Consider the following 6,000-nt stretch of genomic DNA (forward strand, 5'->3'; position numbering starts at 1 on the left):
CACGTGTGAATCACATCAGCACGCTCTCTCTTGTTAGCGCCAGACATGTATAATTGATTCCAGATGCAGGATGGCAGGAGAGGAAGTCGAGTAATGAGGGGTCACCTGCGATCTGCCGCCTGGCCCGCCGCTGCCCCACATCCTCAGTGACGGATTGCAATTTTATGGTCAATTGGACCCTTCAGCTGGAGGGAAACTACACATGCAGAGGAAAACATGGGAAACTTTTACAGTCTTGTGAGAGACAGCATATGTACATGCAAAATAAGGTTCACTAGTACACACACAATGGTATTTACCCCAAATTAAATGCTTTTCTGTCCCTGAGGAGGACTGCGTTGTTGTCATTCTTTAGTTTTGCCATAAAGCAGAAATAAGTCACACCAGACAAGCTCTTTCTTTCGAAAGTGAGCACAGACTCAAGAGAACCAATTACTGTCAAGAAACAGTGCTCTGCTCTCATTTTCATTCCTCTAAAGACTGTCTGTGCTTCAGCGTTCAATATGCACTGTGCTATTTGCAGTCTGAAGAAAATCTCAAATAGTATGGAAAACAGTAATCTATTACTGATAGCTCTCACAAGCGTTCCTCCCCTGCTTTATCATTTTCTCTCCCTGTTCTGCTATTAAGAAACACTGCCGAATGCCTTATTTAGAAAGGCTTGAATAATAACTTCAAAAGGAATAATGAATTCTACCGAGTAATAGGACATATATTTGTTTGAGTGTAAATGCATGGTGGTGATTTCAAGTTCAAACTAGATGACTACGTTGCAGTTTTCAGTGGACATGTCTCAGAAATCCGAATTTGTCAGGATTAATGTTAAACTGTTTTTTAAAAAGGTTTTTTTTTTTTTTTTGGCGGGGTGTCTATGTTAATGTTTAAAACCTACCGAGTGAGACATTATATGTTTCTTAAGCACACTGCAATGAGTAGACGTGTGAACAAATCTGTTTTAGCTCAGCAAAGTTTAGCTTAGTTTATCTACAGTATTTGTCAATGAATTAAGAACAAAAGCCAAGGAAACAAATGTTAGATCAACTTTGTTGTCATTTGCAGGATACTTAAATGGTCAAATAAATGCTGTTTATTTTCTATTCATCAAAGACTCAATCAATATTGATAAAAATAAGAAATGTTTCTTAAGCAGCAAATCAGCATACACTGAAAAAAAAGTACGATTTAATAATTTTTTCTTTTGCAAGTTTAAGTAAATTTAAGTATAGAATTAAGTCAAATCTACTAAGTTATGTAAAATTAACAAAGAGAATAAGTAAATTTAACTTGGCCAGCTAGCCTAAAGTTTGTTGAGAGCAGAGGTGTAAAGTATTGGAGTAAATGTAATTAGTTACTGTAAAGTATGGTTTTTAGGTACTCTTTACACCTCTGGTTGAGAGTAATATCTACCTAATCGTTTGAAGTTCACTCTGCAATACTCAAGTACATTTTACTCAATCATTGTTTGCAAATATTACTCTAACAATGTAGCACTGAAAAAAGCCATGCTATTAAAGCATATGGTTCACTTAGAAACATCTAAATAAACAAGGACAGCTTGTTATACTTTCTAAGATAATATTTTTACACAACAGAGTTAATACCCAATTGAACACAGAGACCTCAATACTTGGTACACAATACACAATGACGTTAACAATCAGTGGATAGTGTGTTTGAGTACCAATGGGTCATTTTGAGTAGAAAATGAACCCAAGATGTCACGAAACAGCAAGCTACTAAACCTACCAACAAAAAAGCAACCATTTATTTCGACAAGCTTGAATTGAGTACTGATATAGAATTTACTCTTTTTTAAATTCTTAACTGAACTAAATTATTTAATGTAGAAATTGCACTTGTTTTTCCGTAGCATTTATTTCACCACAGAGTCATTTTAATCAGTGCATTAGAATGATTTCTGAATGATCATGTGACACTGAAGACTGGAGTAATGATGCTGAGCTGAGCTTTACATCACAGAAATAAATTACATTTGAAAATATATTAAAATAGAAAACAGCTATTATAAATTATAGTAATAATATTTCACAATATTATGGTTTTACTATATATTTTTTCTTAAATAAATGCAGCCTTGGTGAGAATAAGAGAAAAAAACATCTTACAAAAAAAATAATAATTTTACAAGTCATATTTGCTTATATGAATACGATAAATAGAATAGAGTTACATGTAAAAAAAAAAAGAAGTTATTTTCATTTAGTACACTTCAGTTTAAGTCATGGCTATACCTGATTAAATCCAAATAGAGAAATATTAGTCATTGCTACAGATACATATGCATATAATTAGGGCTGGGTTTTGACACAAATTTCACCATTCGATTCAATTCTCATTCACAAGCTTGCGATTCGATTCGATTACCAATTCGATTCAATATCGATTATTTTGGATATATATCAGGTACAGTTCATGCCAAATTTTCTTAAGGAAAAAAATCTCAACTAATGCTGTACATTATAATATTGAAGGTTAAAATTGACTGATTTGTGCTGTACAACTGCTTAAATTGCACTTAATGAAGTTTTTATAATAATTAAGTTGCAATTACTTCAGTTAGTTTTTTTTTTTAAATATACACATTTAAATAGTAACTGCCAGTGAATGGCTGTTGCATGCATAAAATGCAACATTTACATGATCAATATTATCTTTCAACGTTCAATTTAAATAATTGTAATTGCACAAACTATGTAGGCTACAATTTCAATTTGTTTATTGTGAAATAACTCAAACATTTATGTTTTTTTTCTGTCCTCTGATAAGCATTGTTCAGGGCTGCCATTCCCAAAAGCTTTAATGCTTTCTTATGATACTTTTGGGAAACGCAGCCCTGTTTGAATGCACTGTCAGCAGTGAGTGAATGCTCTCTGTGATTGATTGGTTCTGTCTTGCAACATTTGCGTGTGTTCAGATGAGCAGGAAAATAGTTCTATCCTACACAATTACTTGCTAACAATGGTTATTTGTCCAATTCAATGCATATTGTACGCATTATTATTATTATTATTTTTGTTAAATAAACAAAACCACTGGAAAATAAAATGCACCTTAGTATCGATATTTTTTGTTTGAGTATCGATGCTTTAGACTTTGTTTCAAGTACCAACGCACTATGCTTATTGCGATTTATTGGATGGGAGGTGTGCTTCAATGTTCCATCCATTAACTGAAAACAGGCTAGACTAATCGATTCTTGGGATTTAAGAATCCATATTGTTTCGTAAAATTTAGAATCGATTAAAATCAAGATATCGATATTTTTTACCCAGCCCTACATATAATGGCTGTTGCTGCACTCCTCTACTGTATCCTGCCAGTTGTAGAACCAGTAAGCAACACATTTTACCATATAGGTCTATTCAGGACTGAGCAATACCAAATGCGCTCTCCGTTTCACTTCAAATCCATTTTCATTAGTGACAAATATCTGGGTTGAGATAAGGAAATACATACCTGTCGGCCATGTTTGTGACCAATAAAATGATCCCTCATTTAGTCAAAATAAATGTGACAGTTGAAATGTGCTCAAATGTCATTCAACGCCAAATACAAGTATTTTTCATTTGAAGAGAATTAGACTGGAAAATCACTTCAGCTCTCAAAAATAGACTGTGCCTCTTTTTCAATTACTTTAATACTGTGACAGCGGAGAACTGCCGCTATGATGTCACGTAAATAATATAGGAGCAATTACTTTATATATGTATCTTTTCATAGCACGGTGCCACAAAACTTTAGGAATGTATAATTTATGTCCAGGACCAGGACCACCAAAAAGCCATAAACCCTTCTAAGCATATGCAATTGTCATGCATCCTAAACCTAGATACATTCTGACTGGAAAGCCCCAGTGATTGATGAATTTCGAAATCAGACAGGAAATAGGCAACGCTACCGCACAAATATTTTCCACAGACCACTGACTAACACTCCCAAGAGGCTCTGAGAGAATCCTTGGAGAGAGAAAAAAAGATGCGAGAGAAAGGGAGCAATACTGGCAGTATCAACAACATGGTAAAATACAAAAGATGTGGCATTTCTAGGAAACCACACAAAGACTTGAAGGACAAAACATCAAACCAACATAAAAGCAATGGGGCCATACTGTTATAAGACTGCAGCAGTGTGCCGAAAATAGCCACAGAGGGCTCCAAATCGACTCATAATTAGGAATTTCAAACCTAAACCCAAAGAGATGCATTTAGATTTTTAATCTGCAGGCATTCCAAAATCCTTAATGTAAGTTGCCTGGTCATTTCTCTTTTTAAATCTTGCATAAAATGAAATGAACATAATAGTGGGAAAACAGTTTGACTTCTTCAGACTCAAGAGATCAGTTAAACCATGGAACTCACTCTTATTGATAACATTACAGCTAAACAGCTCTGCCTCCAAATCAACGGGAAGTCATAAATTAAATGTAACAAACCCGCTTGGCTCCAGCAGTTATGATTATTTTGATGAAAAATATTCTGCGAGATAAACCCTGAGGTTGTAAATTTTAACTCATTCCTTGGGCCCTGAAGTAAACGGCAATAGCAGACACTTAGAACACAAACACACACCCACTTTTAAGTGAAAGAGTACACTTATGCAACCCCCAGTAACAATAAAGGCTTATTGTCTGGGTTTGAAGAGCAGACACAGGTCTGATTCTATCCCTGTGGTCATTAAGACTCCTTCAGAGCTCATAATAGGGATCTCAGCTCCTCTCAATGAAACTTAAGTCCTGCCTCAGTGAGGGCAGAATGTCTGCTGGACATCAGGCACTTTATAACAGCTTGCAAGGGGTTTTCAACCCAAAGCAATACTTCTTTTCTAAATATATCGCTTGACAATACGAATCATCTGGGGGGCCTCTCTTTTTTATATCTGGGTGCAAAAAGGTCATTCTTTTGTGTTTGAGAGGTGAAACCATTCACACTGACAAAGCTGACAGACACCTGCACTATAAAAAATGGCTGTAATAAAATAAATAATTAAATGATAAATGTAAGAGTTTTTTTGTTTAAAGGGTCTTTAACAGAACATTGCAAGCTAACATATGTGAAAATATATTTTCTTACAGAGTTACAGTTACTAGTAAGTAATACATACTACAACAGAGAAGCAAAAAGCAAAAACAAGAAAAAGATAAATGCATACACATATAGTAGGGTGTTAAACAAAACAACATTATCGGTTAAATCATATACTATCTTGGCTCTATAACTGAAATATTTCACAGGAAAGTTTTGCTTAAAGGTGAAGTGGAGGTTCCCTTTCATGGGAACTTCGAACTGCGTCCTCTAGGGGTCGCTATGGGGAACGCCTAACCTGAGACGTTTTTGTGCCACTAGTAGCAGCAAATGGAAATGCAAAAATAATAGTTGCATCCCAAATATTACTGTGCATTTGCGTTATGCACTGTATTGTGCCCAGAGTGCATGAATTAGTGTAATATTGTCTCAAATGGCACACGTAATATCCATTTACTACACAGTAAACCCTCAAAACAAGCAAAAAAAAGTCTTAATATCCTAATAGGGTGTTTAGATATTTAACATTGACACTGTCACCCAAACATTTGGAATAATTAAGATTTGTAAATGTTTTTAAAAGAAGTCTCTTATGCTCACCAAGGCTGCATTTATTATGATGCAATATATTATACTGTATCTATACCATAAAAACAGGACAAAGATACTGATTAAGAATAAGATTTTGTGTGTTTCACTGATTCTGATTCACTGGTTAACACAGTAACACTGTGCTTACTAGTCACAAATGAGTACAATGTTGCAATATTAGCTTGCTATTTCACATCAAATAAGAATTCAGTATTAATTTTGATATCATCAACCCACTTCCTTTCCGTAATCTCCTTGCGCAATATAGTGTCATTCCATCTAATTAGCAGAGCTGAGGAGTAGCATATGCACATTTGCACAGTCTAGTGAAGGTGAAGCTATGCTTGTATAAAGTTGGTTGGTTTTA

This window comes from Sinocyclocheilus rhinocerous, unplaced genomic scaffold (genome assembly GCF_001515625.1).
Source record: "Sinocyclocheilus rhinocerous isolate Xijiao unplaced genomic scaffold, SAMN03320098_v1.1 scaffold206, whole genome shotgun sequence".
In the NCBI taxonomy this organism is placed as follows: Eukaryota; Metazoa; Chordata; class Actinopteri; order Cypriniformes; family Cyprinidae; genus Sinocyclocheilus; species Sinocyclocheilus rhinocerous.